This window comes from Felis catus, chromosome F1 (genome assembly GCF_018350175.1).
Source record: "Felis catus isolate Fca126 chromosome F1, F.catus_Fca126_mat1.0, whole genome shotgun sequence".
NCBI classification, from domain to species: domain Eukaryota; kingdom Metazoa; phylum Chordata; class Mammalia; order Carnivora; family Felidae; genus Felis; species Felis catus.
Genome location: NC_058384.1, coordinates 67,061,138 through 67,074,879, shown reverse-complemented (window position 1 = coordinate 67,074,879; position 13,742 = coordinate 67,061,138). Strand labels below are relative to the sequence as shown.

At 64.0% G+C, this 13,742-nt stretch overlaps 1 protein-coding gene across 6 annotated transcripts in view; it reads right to left on the bottom strand.

Moving 5' to 3' along the window:
- MEF2D (myocyte enhancer factor 2D) overlaps positions 1-13,509 on the bottom strand; it is a 31,134-nt gene extending 17,625 nt beyond the window's left edge. For 2 of the 6 annotated variants that reach the window (XM_023247965.2, XM_023247967.2), the window contains exon 1: positions 13,174-13,503. The gene's annotated coding sequence lies outside the window, so the exon portion shown is untranslated. Of the gene's footprint in view, positions 1-1,894; positions 3,175-13,173 lie in introns of those variants that run through there. The other 4 variants (XM_023247968.2, XM_023247970.2, XM_023247969.2 and 1 more) reach the window with 4 other exon arrangements.
- Between the last annotated feature and the right edge of the window lie 233 nt (positions 13,510-13,742).

Genomic DNA, 13,742 nt, shown 5'->3' with positions numbered 1-13,742 from the left:
ACTTCGGTCAGTCCTGTTGCGGGACCAGCTCCTTTCCCTCTGTCCTCCGTGGGGGCGGAACCCTTCGTCCCCCAACCGCCCCGAACTCGTACATTTGGATACCGTCTACCCTGCAACCACGCCGGCCTCTCCAGGCCTCAACTCTCCCGGCCCTCCGGCTGGTGCAGAGGGTGAGACTCTAAAGTCTTCTAAGAAGCAGCCCTGAGCACATGGATGGGGTTGCTTAGGCAACTGTCGCCTGGCAACCAGCTCCCTGGCTGATCTCCTACACCACCCCCCCACCCCCGCTTCATGCTGGGGGAGCTGGGATGTGAGAGGGATCAGGGCTGAGAAGACAGGGAAGCCAGAGACCCCCTGAGTGTCCTCCGGCAGAGGGGAGTCAGGGATGAGCAGACCAGGCTCCATCCATCCCCGGTCTCTGCCAAGGTACCCCAAGCACCTCTATAACCAATCGCCCATGTCCCCAGGGCCCCGTGCCCACTGCCGCCCCTACCTCTGTGCCAACAACACCTGCCAGAGCACGAGATGCCCCTGAATCGGCAGTCCTTCCTCCTATCTAACCAGGAGGCCTCCTACAGAGCAGGCTGTCTGTAATAATGTCTCTCCCCTTCCATCCTTTCTATCCCTCCCATGCTGCCGCCGTCTGAAAGCCCTGGGGCGAGGAGAGGAGCCGGGCACACACTTTGGAAGAAGGGCGCTGGGGCCCGGGTGGGCACAAAGGACCCTACACAGACCCTTCCCGAGGTGCGGAGGCCCATCCTGTCCTGCTTCCCTCCTACTCAATTAGGAAGAGCCTAATGAACACCTGGACCTCCTTCATGAGCCCTCCGCCTGATTACCTCACCAACTGCCAGGAGCCGGAGGCCTGGGCGTCTGTTCTCCAGATGTGTACCTTTTCTCCCTGGCCCGGCCTGCCCCCATTCCTCTTCTCCTCTCTGGCCTTCTCCTCTCCGAAGCCCTCCCAGACCCGGCTTTTGGCGGTTTCTCCCGGAGCCCAGAGCTTGAGGGGGCTTGGCAAGACGCCAAGGAGACCAGGGGTTGGCCAGGATGGCTTTCCGGCTCCAGTGGCCCCAGGGCCCGCCTGACCTCAGGCCACAGCTGGGGCTCCTCAGGCTGGCAGCATCTGGGTCACCAAAAGCAGCCCCTGGAAGGCTCCGGCCGCTGCGGCTGCTGCTTCTCCCACTCGAGGCAGTGCCGGCGGGACCGAGCTGGGCAGGGTGGGCCTCCCGGGGGTGGGGAGCGAGGACAGAAAGAGCAGAGGGGGAGGATGGCAGCCGGGCCGAGCCCTGGGGAGGCGGGCACAGACCCACCTTCTTTGGGGAAGGGTGGCTGCAGAGAAGCCTTAGCGAATGGAGAACAGAGAGGGACGCGGGGCAGGAGCTCATCTGACGACACCCCAGACAAGAAGGAGGGGCTGAGGGAACCAGAGATGGCAGGACGTCCAGAAGGACCCCACGGACGGACATTCGTCCAGGCCCACGGGATCCAGACCCAATGGGAAGCCAGAGGGTTGTATCTACACGCAAACGAGGTGCAAACAATATGCAAAACGCACCCCAAAGGGGGTCTCGGTCTGGAAGGGGCAAGGGAGAAAAAACAGGCCCCTGCCTCCCCCAGTTTAACACCTCTTGGTACCTGAGCAATGTTCAAACCATTCTCGGGTTTCAGAATGATGCTATCTCAGTTCCTGTGTGAGGGTGGCCTGGGGCCAGTGGGGAGAGTTGGGGGGAGCGGTCAGGGCAGCCGTGGCGGGGCCGGCCTTCCTGGGGAGCCCACAAGTACCTTCCAGCAGCCAGCCTCCAGCCCCTCTCCTGCCTCCTCGCGTCCCCCATAGCCTCCCGCCCACATCTGCCTGCCCTCGGCCCCTATCTGCCTGCCTCCAGAGCTGCCGTACCGGTGCAGGTCAAAATGGAGCAGAGGCCCAGAGAGGCTGCGCGAGCGGCCTCCCATCACAGAGCACTGGGCTTCGCACGGCGAGGAAGGCAGCTCTCATTAGGCAGGCCCTCCAACCCTTCCTCCCAGGCTGCTCCAGGCTGCGGGCTGTGGACTGGAAGGGAAGGCAGGAGGCGCTGGAGACAGCTGTCATCCCTCCTCCCGCCCCTTCCCCGTGGCTGGGCTGCAGGGCATGAAATAAGCAGCAGGCGCTGGGGGAGGGGGTGACGATCCAATCCACCTGTCACCCCCACAGTCAGGCGGCCTCAAGCAGCCTGCTCACTAACGAGGGAGGAGGCGTGGGTGAGGCAGACACAGAGGGGGGTGGGAGAAGGGGACAGACACGCAGATGCGAAAAAAGAGGCAGGGAGGCCAAGAGGAAGGCCCAGTGTGGGGCAGAGGCAGCAGGCAGCGACAGGCCAGAGGGCCAGAGGGCCAGAGGACAGAGGGCGAGGCTGGAGCCCAGACTCAGAGAAGCGGGCAGACAACAGAAGCAGGCTCAATAGCGCCCTGGAGCGGGGCTGGGTGCGTGGGCACAAGGGGATGGGCCGCCAGGCCTGCCCTCCGAATACTTGCAGTCCAGCCAAGAGACGGGCCAGGGAAGGGCAGGTCCCACCCAGGGCAAGGGCAGGGCGAGGCAAGCAGGCCCTAGGGGCCTGGACTGGGCCCAGACCCCGCTGGGATGGGGCATCTGGACTCCTGAGGGCGGGCAGGCCCCCCACGGCGGGCAGAGGTGAACACGAGGCCCAGGAGCCCTGTGGGTCCCCCTGGGGACCATCTCTGTTCCCACCCCAACCTGGAGCTTACAGCCCTCCTGGCCACCCTCTTGGCCCCGCAGCCCTCTTCCCCCCAAGCAGGGACATGTGGAAGTGCCCTCTGGAAGGTACGGTGGGCAGGTGAGCCCAGTGACGGCCCCAAACAGCGAGAGGGTGCAGGGGCTCGGGGCCCCTGGGGGACACACAGGGAGCCTTCCTCCGCAAACTCCGAAGTTGCCAGCAGCGGGGGGCAGTGCCCAGTTCTCACGCCCCCAGCCGGCTCCCCTCACCGCTCCCCTGCTCCTCTCTGGTGTCCCTCTTCGGTCCCGCCCCTCCCCCAGCCAGGGCAGCCTCTTCGTCCAACCCAGGGCTCCAGCGTCTGCTTTCAAAGGCACAGGCGATGCCCGTCCAGTCCCTAGCCTCCTCCCCTCAAAGTTCTGTTTGGCAGGCTCGATTCCCAAACCCCCGGTTCCCACCATCTTCCCCTCCCTCGGGATCTCCCCTCCCCCAGCCCGGCAGCCTCAGGGTTGGGCAGGGGCTATTTTTAGCCTGGGCACTGAGCTAATTTTAACTCACCGACAGGGACCTGGGGGCGGGCTGGCAGGCTGGGGGGAGGGGGAGCAGCGGTCCGGGGAAAGCTGGACCCCGGGCACGGGTGGTCTCGGGTCCTAGGCGCCCCAGGAGGGCAAGTGGAGGCAGGCTCTGCAACCCGGGCTGAAGGGACAGGAATGGACTCGCCAGAGGAGCACCGACCGGAGTGGCCGCTCCCCGGGCGCCCTCCCCGCGGCTTCCGCTGGACACCTCTCCCGCGCCCCACCCCAGGCTTTCCCGCTGGGCAAATCTCCCGGGATGGGGTCATCCTGTTCTCTGCCCAGGAGATGCCTCTCCAGTGAGGGTCCGTCTCCCGAGTCTCCTCCGCTGCTCCCCCCAGCCTGTCCTTCCTGTAGTCTAGCTCCCATCCTTCCTGCGGCAGCTGTCGGTGTCCAGCTCCCACACAGGCAGCGGCCAGCCCACCCCCCAGGCTCCAGCACCGCCCACCGCAGCTCTGGCCTTCCCCTGGAGGCCTCTGGGCTGGCTCCGAGGACCCAGTTCCTCACCAGTTTCTGGAGCCACCCAGTCTGATCTCAGGAAGAAGCTGGGGATCACAGGAGACTGAATCTTAGCAGAACAGGGGTGGGTGCGGTTGGGCAATCAACAGCCCAGGGAGGCATGGGGTCTCTGGACACAGGGATGCTGGATGCCTGGGTTCTAGTCCCTGCTCTGACCCTAAATCGCAGCGTGACCTTGAAGAAGTCACTGCCCCCTCCAGGCTTTACACCGCTGGCCAGTACAATGGGTGGGTGGCAGGGACTAGGCACCTGAGTGCCCTTCCAGCCAGGACATTTGGTTCCCGTGCCCTTTGGAGAGGCCCAAAAGGGAGGTCGGAGTGGCTTATTCCATGGGGACGTAACAGAAGAGATGGCCCGGTTGGGTCCACTGTCCTCCAGCTTGGAGGGAAGGACAGCGTGGAGGCCAGAAGAGAGTAGGGATGGGGCTGCTAAAGGGGGAAGGTGTTTTCTGAACAGTCATCCTCACAACAGATGGCGAGGGTCGATGGAGGCCCAGGGTCAGCCAGGGTGGGTACGAGGAGGGCACGCCAGGAGGGGACACCAGGGCCCTGGCAGCCGAGAGTCAGCTACCGCACTGCCCAAGCACACCTGGAATGCCTATCGGACCCAGGGCTTGGGGTCCTACTGCTGATTACTAAGTAATGACTGGCCCAAGGTCACGGTCATGGTCATAAGTGGGGTCAGTTCTGGAACCCGAGCCTGAGCCTTGCTTCACACTCTACCGGGGCGGACTGATCAGGAATGACTCACTACCACTCATTTGCATGAGGATTTGCATAGTGTCTCTGACCTTATTCCATCTGGGCTCAACTTCCCATTCCAGGAACTGCCCCCCCCCCCCCCCCCCCCCAGCATCCCTAGGCACTTCAGATGGCGTTCCTGGTACCTCAGACCTCCAGAAGGCACTCCTGGATTGATCAATAATCCTGGTGGTCCTAAGTTCTCAGGCAGCAGGGTCCCCCACTTGTGCCCAGGTGCCTGTCCAGGTGAGGACAAGGGAGCAGGTGTAGTGAGGAGTGAGGGCTGCAGCAGGAGAGACTCGGGCAGTGAAGCGTGCCCGCCGCACGGCTGCCCGGGGCTCCCCAGGAGAAAAGCCCTGCCCCACGGCTGAGCACCAAGGCCCCAAGGCTGGGGCAGCAGAAGGATGCGGCGGGCTGTCCTTTACTTCCGCCCCTGTCCTTATTTCTAAAATCCATTTCCAACACTCCAAACGAGAGGGGGCGGCCCAGTGCAGCAGGCAAGACAGATGCAAAGATACCGAGAGGACTTCCCAGGGCTGAAGTTTTGGCCTCAAAATAGTCTCTGGGGCTCAAGTTTGCTTTGTTAGAAGTCACCCAGGGGCACCTGGGTGGCTCAGTCGGTTAAATGTCTGGCTTTGGCTCGGGTCACGGTCTCACAGTTCATGGGTTTGAGCCCCACACCGTGCTCTGCACGGACAGCACTGAGCCTGCTTGGGACTCTCTCTCTCTCCCTCCCTCTCTCTGCCCTTCCCCACCTGTGTTCTCTCTCTCTCTCTCTTGCTCACTTGCTCAAAATAAATACGCTTAAAAAGAAAAGTCACCCAGCCAAGCACGGGCAGTGGGTAAACGTACAGGAGAGCATGGGGACCTAGTACACCACTCCAACCGATGGGCGCCCCAGGGCCACCGGTCCCCTGCCTGCCCTGAGGAGGTCGGACAAGCCGACCTCTGCCTGTCCAGTTACAGTGCCGACGCTTCCAGCCCTGCCCTCTGAAACACGGGAAGCCCAGCAGTGGCCTCCTATCCTGGGGCAGTCCTTCCTGCTATCTAACCTCCTTCCCTCCCACAGTGGCCGATCCTTCCACTGGAACCTAAAGCCGCTTCAGTCGCCTAGAGGAGAGTGGTGGACAAGGGCCCCTGGCCAGATGAAGCGGTTGGGACGGTTAGTGTGTCACCTTCCACCTCCCCACCCAACTTCCCTCTGGGGTCTCAGGAGACAGAAGTGAAAGTGGCAGCTGGGGCCTTGGGGGCGGGTCAGCTTGGGAGCCGTTGGGTGAGCATAACGCCACCGGTGCCGTGTCTGGGCCGCCTGCCATAGCAGACGGGTGGGCTGATGGTTAGACCAGGGGAGGGACTTCCCGTGGAAATGAGGGCGTGGGGTAACTATGGACTGGAGGCCCCCGACCAAAGGGAGAGCAGGCTAAAAAGGAAACAATGGAGGAAAGCGAGCGGGGGACAGTCTCGGAAGGGCACTCTCTTCCAGGGCGGCGCCTGGTCCCTTGTTTAAAGCGGTTAGATCTTTCCTTCCCAACCACAGGGCAGGGGCCCGGCTGAAGCAGACAGAGGGGGTCTGGGCCCTGACTGCCAGAACCCGGGGGCCAGAAGAGAGGAAGAGAAGGCCCGAGGCCTGGGCCCTCCCTCACACCGGGTGGGACCCATCCTGATGATGGGCAAGGTGGGGGTCAGAATGTGACTGTCCACCTACAGTCACAGTACACACCGGGCGAAAGAGGCCAATCCAATCAGAGAAGGCAAATCCTCCTAGAGACATCATGACCTCAGGGAGCCACGGGGGATTTAAAGGGGCCGCTCAGGGCGGCGGCTGGGTCTCCTCCGGACTGGAAGGACAGTCCTCTAAGCCCCTGGCGGGGGAGGGCGGGCAGTGCGGCTGCGTGGGCCTGCTGAGGCGGCCAGCCAGGCAGCTCTTACAGGATTAGCTTGCTGCTTTCAGGAAAGGTGCCAGGTGGGGCTAAGATGCCCAGCCAGATGGAGGGGGCCCGGCGGGTGGAGGGGGGTACCTCCACACAGCTATGCAAACACTTGACCCCACATTCGAGTCGCACCCCTCCCCGCTACCCCGCATCCCGCCCTTGCGTGAAGGTTCTGTGCAAAGACCCTCTGCTCGCCGGCCAGGACCCCTGGCTGTCGACCAGCTTTCTCTGCCTGTGATCTGGTGCAATCCTTCCTCTGAGCGGGGGGAAGTCCGGCCAGTTGTCCACTCTCAACCCTTCTGCCACACTTTACCACTGAGACCCACCCCCACCCAGGGGGCAGAGGGGTTCCTACCCTCCCCTGCCAGCCAGCCCCTCACCCCTTCCCCCCCTGGGCTGACAGGTGGGAGAAACAAGAGGGAACAGCTGGGCCAGGACACCTGTCTCCACCCAGTCAGTCCGGGCCCCACAGGCCTGCCATGGGGGGGTGCACCGGGGAGTCAGCAAAGGCGGGGTGGGGGGGGGCAACTGTGCCGGCTGGAGGAAAGGGGCTCAAAGGTCAAGAAGAGATGTGAGGGGGGAGGCCAAAGTCCCCCTCACCCCGTCCAAAATCAGCCCTTCCTCCTGGTCCACCCCAACCGTGACCCTTCACCAAACGCAGAACACAGACACGCTTTAAAGGAGAAAACTCGAGGTTTGAGGTCATCAGCTCCATTCTCTAGGCCTCCAGGTTACTTGATTGCCTGGAGCCTGGAGCAGGAAGGCTCCAGAAAGGAGACAGACCCCTCCTCTCCCCCCCCCACCCCCACCGACTGTTTCCTCTTGAGGTTGGGGATGAGCTCTCTTACTCCGTATTCTCCCAAACCCGAACCCCAAGTATCTGCTGGGAGGGGGCGGGGCGGGGGGCAATTATGAGGACTGAGGGAGCACGCGCGGCCAGAGGGATCTGCTCGGACTCACGGCGAGGTGGAGGTGGAGGGGCCGGTTCTGAGGCAAGGAGGCAGCTGGCTGGGGAGGCAGGGCTCGGCTCAGTGTCCCCAGCCCATCCCAGAGTCAGACTGAGCCCTAGGCCCGGAGGCCCCCGCAGGGCCCCCTCAGTACCTCCCACACAACCAAGCCCCTGCCAGGACACCGCCTGCCCCCACCCTGCCTTCAGGGCGGCCGCCCAGGGCCGGCAGGTCCAGGCCAGGCTGCAACTGGGGTCCAGAAGAAAAGAGGCACACCGTCTAAGCCCCCGCTCTCCGGACCGCCTCGCGTCTCCCCGCGGAAGTCAACTCAGAGCTGGGCAGGGACAGGCCCCCCGGTCAGCAGGTCAGCGGTGGAGCGGAGCGACAGAGGTGGGCCCACCGCACCTCCCTCCCCCTGGGGGTTCTAGCAACCCCTCCCAGGGCACAGGCCCCACCAGCCAGGCCTCCCGCCTTCCCACAAGCCAGAGCTCTGGCCCGGCCCGCCTTCCCGCACCGGTGTCTCGCTGTACCCAGCTCAAGGGGGCACAAGCAGGGGGTCACTGGGGCCTGCCCTCACACTCCTTGCCTGGGGCCCTCCTCCCGTGGCACTCCATCGGGGGACAACACCTCCTCAGGGAACCGAAGCAACATGTCCCTCAGTGTGCCACCAAACGCACCTCTGACCTCTGCCAGGGAGTCCTTCCACTTGTCCTCTTCCTCCTCCCAGACCTCCCGGGGCCCCCGGCTACATGGCCCCGGCCGCAGGGCGGGACCCTTCCCTTCGCCTCAGACAAGGCCCCTGACACTTGCCAACTGGGAAGAGGGGCCTGTGAGGTCTCCCTACTCCAGCTGGATCGAGTGATGTGGAGACAGGGGTGGAGCAGACGACCCCCAAAGCAAGTGGCTTCAACCTCCAACTCGGCTCCCCAACTGGGAAGAAGTCGTGCAGACAAACGCAAGTCTCTGTGTCACCATGCCCAGCACAGAGCTTGGCACACAGGGACACGACAAATGGAAGTTTCCTTCCTCCAGTCCCCAGGGATCTCAAAACTTTCAGTTTTAGGTCTCCAAAGTATACTGGAAAGTAGAGCAAAGGGGTATGGCCGACGGTGAAGTTCCCTTGACCAGAGGGCAAGAACGCCTCCTTTCCTATATGCTTCCCCGGTCTGCCCAACTCCTAGGGGAGTGGCCGGAGCACCCGGCCAGGGGCACCAAGCCAAGGTCAGTGACCAGGCCTAGAGCCCGGAGCCTCCCGGGAGGCTGAGTTTAAATGAGTAAATATGGTCCCGCCTGGGTGTGGCCAGCAACAGGCCAAGCTCTGGACAAGTCCCTCCCTTCGCAGCCTGCAGCAGAGGGAGACAGCCCAGACAGCGGGCACTCCCCATCCCTGCAAAGGCTGTCGGGGTCCCGCGCAGAGTCCGTGAACATGTCCTCGGGTCTCCACGCCAGCCAGGACCAGCCAGAAGCATAGCCAGGCTCCCAGGAATGGGGGGTTGCGGCCCTGCGGCCACAGCCTCAGGAAAAGGAAAAATTAGACACAAAGGGGCTTGGGGACCAGCCAGGCTGAGGATCTACCCCCACAATGCCTGAGGACTCAGATGCCACCCTGCTCATCAGAGTGAGTGGGGAGGGTGACAGGGACCACAGCCAGAGCAGGACTCCCGGGTGCTCTGATCACAAGGCTAGTGGCACTCCTGGATCCCTGGAGGGCTGACTTACCCCAGGGCACAGGTCAGCATGAGGGGCAGAGGCGGTGCGAGCCAGGGCCTCGGGGAGGGGCACGTGGGGATGCTGCAGGGGTGGTGACAGAGGTCAGCCAGGGGGGGCTGCCCAGCTGTGGTCTCACCTCCGTGCCTCCTGCTCTGGTCAGCCCTCCCTCTTACATGTTCTCACCCCTCGTCCCCCACCCGTCCCAGGCCTCCGAGCCTTTAATCATCTTTCCATTTGCTGCCCTCCCCCGCCCCCCTCGGACCGGCAGCTGCTCCGTGGGTGTCCACACGCTCGTGTGCGCGCGTGTGTACTTGCACACCTTCACGCGTGTGCACCACTGAACTCTGGGGACGTGCCAGGTGCGTCTGGGCACAGCAGTCTGTAGGAGACCCTCTTCCTCCCCCAGCACCCCTGCCGGGGGGGAAGGGGCCCAAAGACTCCAGACAAACTCTCCTCGGCTTCAGGCAAGGGAGCAGGAGAGAAAATGAATACCCCGTCCTCACAAGGCCGCCGTGCGAGGCCTTTCAGCAGAGCCGCCTAGAACCGCCAGAGAAGCAAGTGCTTGGAGATCCCCGTCTTTCCCAGGCCAGGCTAGAGCCACCTCTGTGCCCTGAGCCAGCTCCGCCCACGGGTCCCTCCCCGCATGCTGCCGGGGTGGACAGGCCGGGCAGCATCAGCCACAGCACGGCCAGGTGTCCTGCGTCCCGCGCAGAGCGGCTAGCGCCTCACACCTCCCCCTCCCGCCATGAGTAAGTCACCAAACTGGGACAGAAGGACGGTCGGTTGGCCGGACTCCGGCCCCATGACTGGCTCATAAAAGCCACCAGCAATTACAGTGATGCTGAGGCTCGGCCGGCTCGCCACCTCCTCCTCCTCCCTGTAAAAAGGGAGACAATTGCCTCAGACCAGGTGGCCTCAGAGAGCCCGGAGAGTCCCAGCCGTGGTCCCCAGGGATGGGGAGAACCCACCACCACCACCGTGCCACGAGACCCAGGATCTGGCCCTCGACGGCGGACTCCAGGCCCACGTCCGATCCTCACGTCCGCCACGGAAACTGAACGGACGCCAGCTACGACCCGTGCCCCGGAGGTCGGGCCTCCACGACCCACCCCCCATCAGCTCCCCTTCTCTGGTAAGGCCACGGCCGCCCGCACTAGAAGGGCAGAGAAACGGGGGCCTTGGCTCCAAAGGCAAGTAGGGAAATGCCGGCCCCACCCGTCTGTCCCTGCCTCCTCTTGCTCCCACACAGGCAGAGAAGGGGCTGGCAAGGTGTCCCGCACGGGGCCCACCCACACCAGGCCAGCATGAGCGCCGAGATTCTGGACGCAGTGCCAGCCTCGGGAAGGCTGATGAAGGGGGGCACAAGTGCAGGCCCAGGTGGCCAGGAGAAGGTCAGCAAGATGAGGGGAGGACCAGGCCTCTCTGGGGGCACGAGGGCTCAGGATGCTCAGGGACACCTTCCCAGGGCAGGCTCAGAGGAGGAACAGTGGGAAGGGTTAGGTCACAATCAGTGAGGGTCTAACCTCAGGCTTCCTCTCCCCGGGACCCCTAAGGGGCCAGTGGGCCTACCCCCCCCCCCACCGCCGCCTCCTTGCTCTGATACTCTAGACCCCACCTAAGTGTATCCTCCACGCCCCCCCCCCACCAGCACACACCTCCCAGGAAAGACCAGGGAAGATTAAAAAAAAAAAAAAAAAAAAAAACCTGCTGGAGAAAGATTATATAACAGCAGCCAGAAAGACTATCATATCTCCCAGCCTGTGAGAAGAGCCAGGAGCCAGGGCAGAGCTGGGAAGCCCAGGCCCCTCCAGCCCCGAAGCAGAAGGGACAGAGTGGGGTGGGCAGTGGGCAGTAACAGCCACCCTTCTAAATCCCCCACCACTCTGCTCCAGCCTATGGGTCCAGGGCACAGAAGCCCCGGAGGAACCTCTCACGCCCATCCCCCAACACAAGGGTTATGATGCTCTCTGACCAGGTCCCACTTCTTCCCTTGGACCAGGGGTTCCAAGAGCAAGAATTGTGGCTTCCTTCTTATGGCCTCTCCCTACTATGAAGCCGTGCCTGAAACAGCACAGTGAGACTGAAGCTCTGACACAGACTTGCTGTGTGATCTCAGGCAAAAGGCTCAACCTCTCTGGTCTCTAGAGGAGTGTGAGTGAAAACTTTTCCTTTTCCAGGGAAACCAGAGACCCCTCCCTTACAAATCTACACACACGCATACACACACACACGCACACACACACACACACACAAGCACATACAGAGTAGGTGGGGGGTGGGGGAGAGACAACAAAGAGAACATGACCACTGACACTTAAAGGCCCAAACGCCTGTGCTAGGACAAAGTGGGCAAGAGCCACACATCAGCTCTAGTATCCCCCCAGCCACCCCACATAAACGGGTCCTCAGCCACCCTCACGCTGATCCCACCCCGCCCCCACCTCCTGCCCAACACACTGGGAAACCACAGGAAGGAAATTCATTCCCAGGCAGGCCGTGGGAGCTGGGACAGCCAGGCTAAGTCCTGGGGCGGGTGTGACCCAGCGGCCACAGGCGGGCTGGACAGCTGTGAACACTGACATGTGCCTTTTCAATGCTCTCCTTGGCTACCAGGACCTCCCTGTCCGGGGTTTGAGGACAAGTGGGAGGCGGACAGCTCCCTAACTTCAATACACCCAATCTCCAGCTGGCCTGGGCTCCCCTCCTACTTTGAGGCCAGAGCAGCCCAAGGTCACCGCCCCAGACGGCAAACTTCCCATAGTCCAGGCTGGCCCCCGAATTGCCTAGGAGACCCGCGGAGGGGCTGAGAGAGGGGGGGAGGGCCACCCCCCAAACCAAAGAAACCAGGCCAACCGGGAACCCTCACAAAGGGGACTGGGCACAGGGAAGGGGGACACAGGATCCACCCACTGTACCCTCCCCCAACCCACCAACAATGCACTGTTTAGGAGGAGGTACAGAGAGCCTCCCACTCGGAAGGACAAACCCGAGGTAACCCAGTCGTGGTGCAAAGTGTGCCCCCAACCAGGACCCTCCCCGCACAGGGACAGACCTCCGGAGGCTGCTGAGAGGTCGGCTGGAATCACGAAGAAGGAGCCTTCTGCTCATCCCCCTAAGACCCCAACCTGCCAGGAGGGGGCTGGCGTGGGCGCCAGACACAAGATGCATCCCAGTCTCCTTTGGCCCTCCCTCCCCGAAAGCCCCCCAAACTCTCCCTCGACCCCCACTCCCAGACCAGTCCAGCCTGCCATTGGTGGAGAGAGGGACTGGAGAACTCGTGCCCAGATGTTGAACAGCTGCAAACTTCTGGCCAGGGTTTCTCCGACTGGGGTTGCTGCCGAACCAGATCAGGGGTCTCGGAACGGGGGTAGGAGGTCCCCAGGAAGGGTCGAGCGTGCCCACGCCCGCGGCGGCCCCGCGTCCCAACTCCACAGGCACCCGGCAAACCCGGGCCCCGGACACACACACACTCACACACCCCAACCCACCACCCCGGTGTCATCTGAACGACGTCCCCCCTCCCTCCCCCGCTTCCCAAACAGCTGCGGCTCCCCCCCGCCCCCACCCTCCCGCCGCCCTCCCAGGCCCCCTTCTGCACCATTTCGGGCCAAGGAGGAGTGAACAGGCGGCGCGAGGAGGGAGAGGGAGGGAGGGCCGCCTGTTAAAATGTCAGTCGCTCCCGGCTGTCACCGGAGACCCCCTCTGAGGATGGCGCCCCTTCGCAGACCACTCGGAGGCCGTCGTAATCCCGGACACCCGCAGCCGGGCGCGTCCCCAAGCGCGGGTCCCCACCCCGACCCCGACGCGCAGGGGAATGAGCCCCCTGCACTTGTCCCCCGGCCGCGTCCCCCACACAAACAAACAGCCCCCCACGTAGTCTCCCACCGACGCCGCCCGGAAACAGCCAGCTCCGCGAGTTCCTCCCACCCGGGGGCCACCCCATCCCACCCCTCAGGGGGACGGTCCCGACCACCCTCCACCCCAAACCCAGGACGGGGTGGGGGAGGGGGCCTCTTAAAGCGGCAGGCGCATTATTTTCCCCTACTCACCGGCCCCGCTGGGGGAAGGGGGTGTCACGGCTGGGACGGGTGGCCCTCGCCCCCGGTCCGGGGGATCTTCAACACCGGGCAGCCGCAGCTCCGGGCGGGGAGAATAACAAATGAGGCCGGCGTCCGCGCGGGCCCTGGGCGGCGCCGGGGGGCCTGGGCCCCCGCCGGGGGCGCGGGGGCGGACAGGCGCGCGGCGGGCAGGGGGAACCGGGGCCGAGCGCCCGAGCCGCCTCGGCGTTGTTGATATTTTGCTTCCTTCCTCCTTTCGGGCTCCAAAGGTAACTCCTCCAGCCCCCGGGAGTCGAGGCCGACGTAGGCACAGCTCAGCCTAGCTTGAGGGGTGGGGCCCGGGGCTGACGGGCAGGCAGGGGGGCCAATGGGAGGAGCCCGCGGCGGCGGGGCGGGGCCGGAGGGGGCGGATCTGGCCGCGGCCCCGCCTCGCGCCTCCCGCGGCCGGCCGGGCGGGCCGGGCGCCCCACCCACCGCCCTCCAGGCTAGGCTGCGGCGCCGGGAGCGGCGGATCCCTCCGCCGGCCGCGAGGGGAGGGGAGGGGTGGCGAGGCGAGGCGA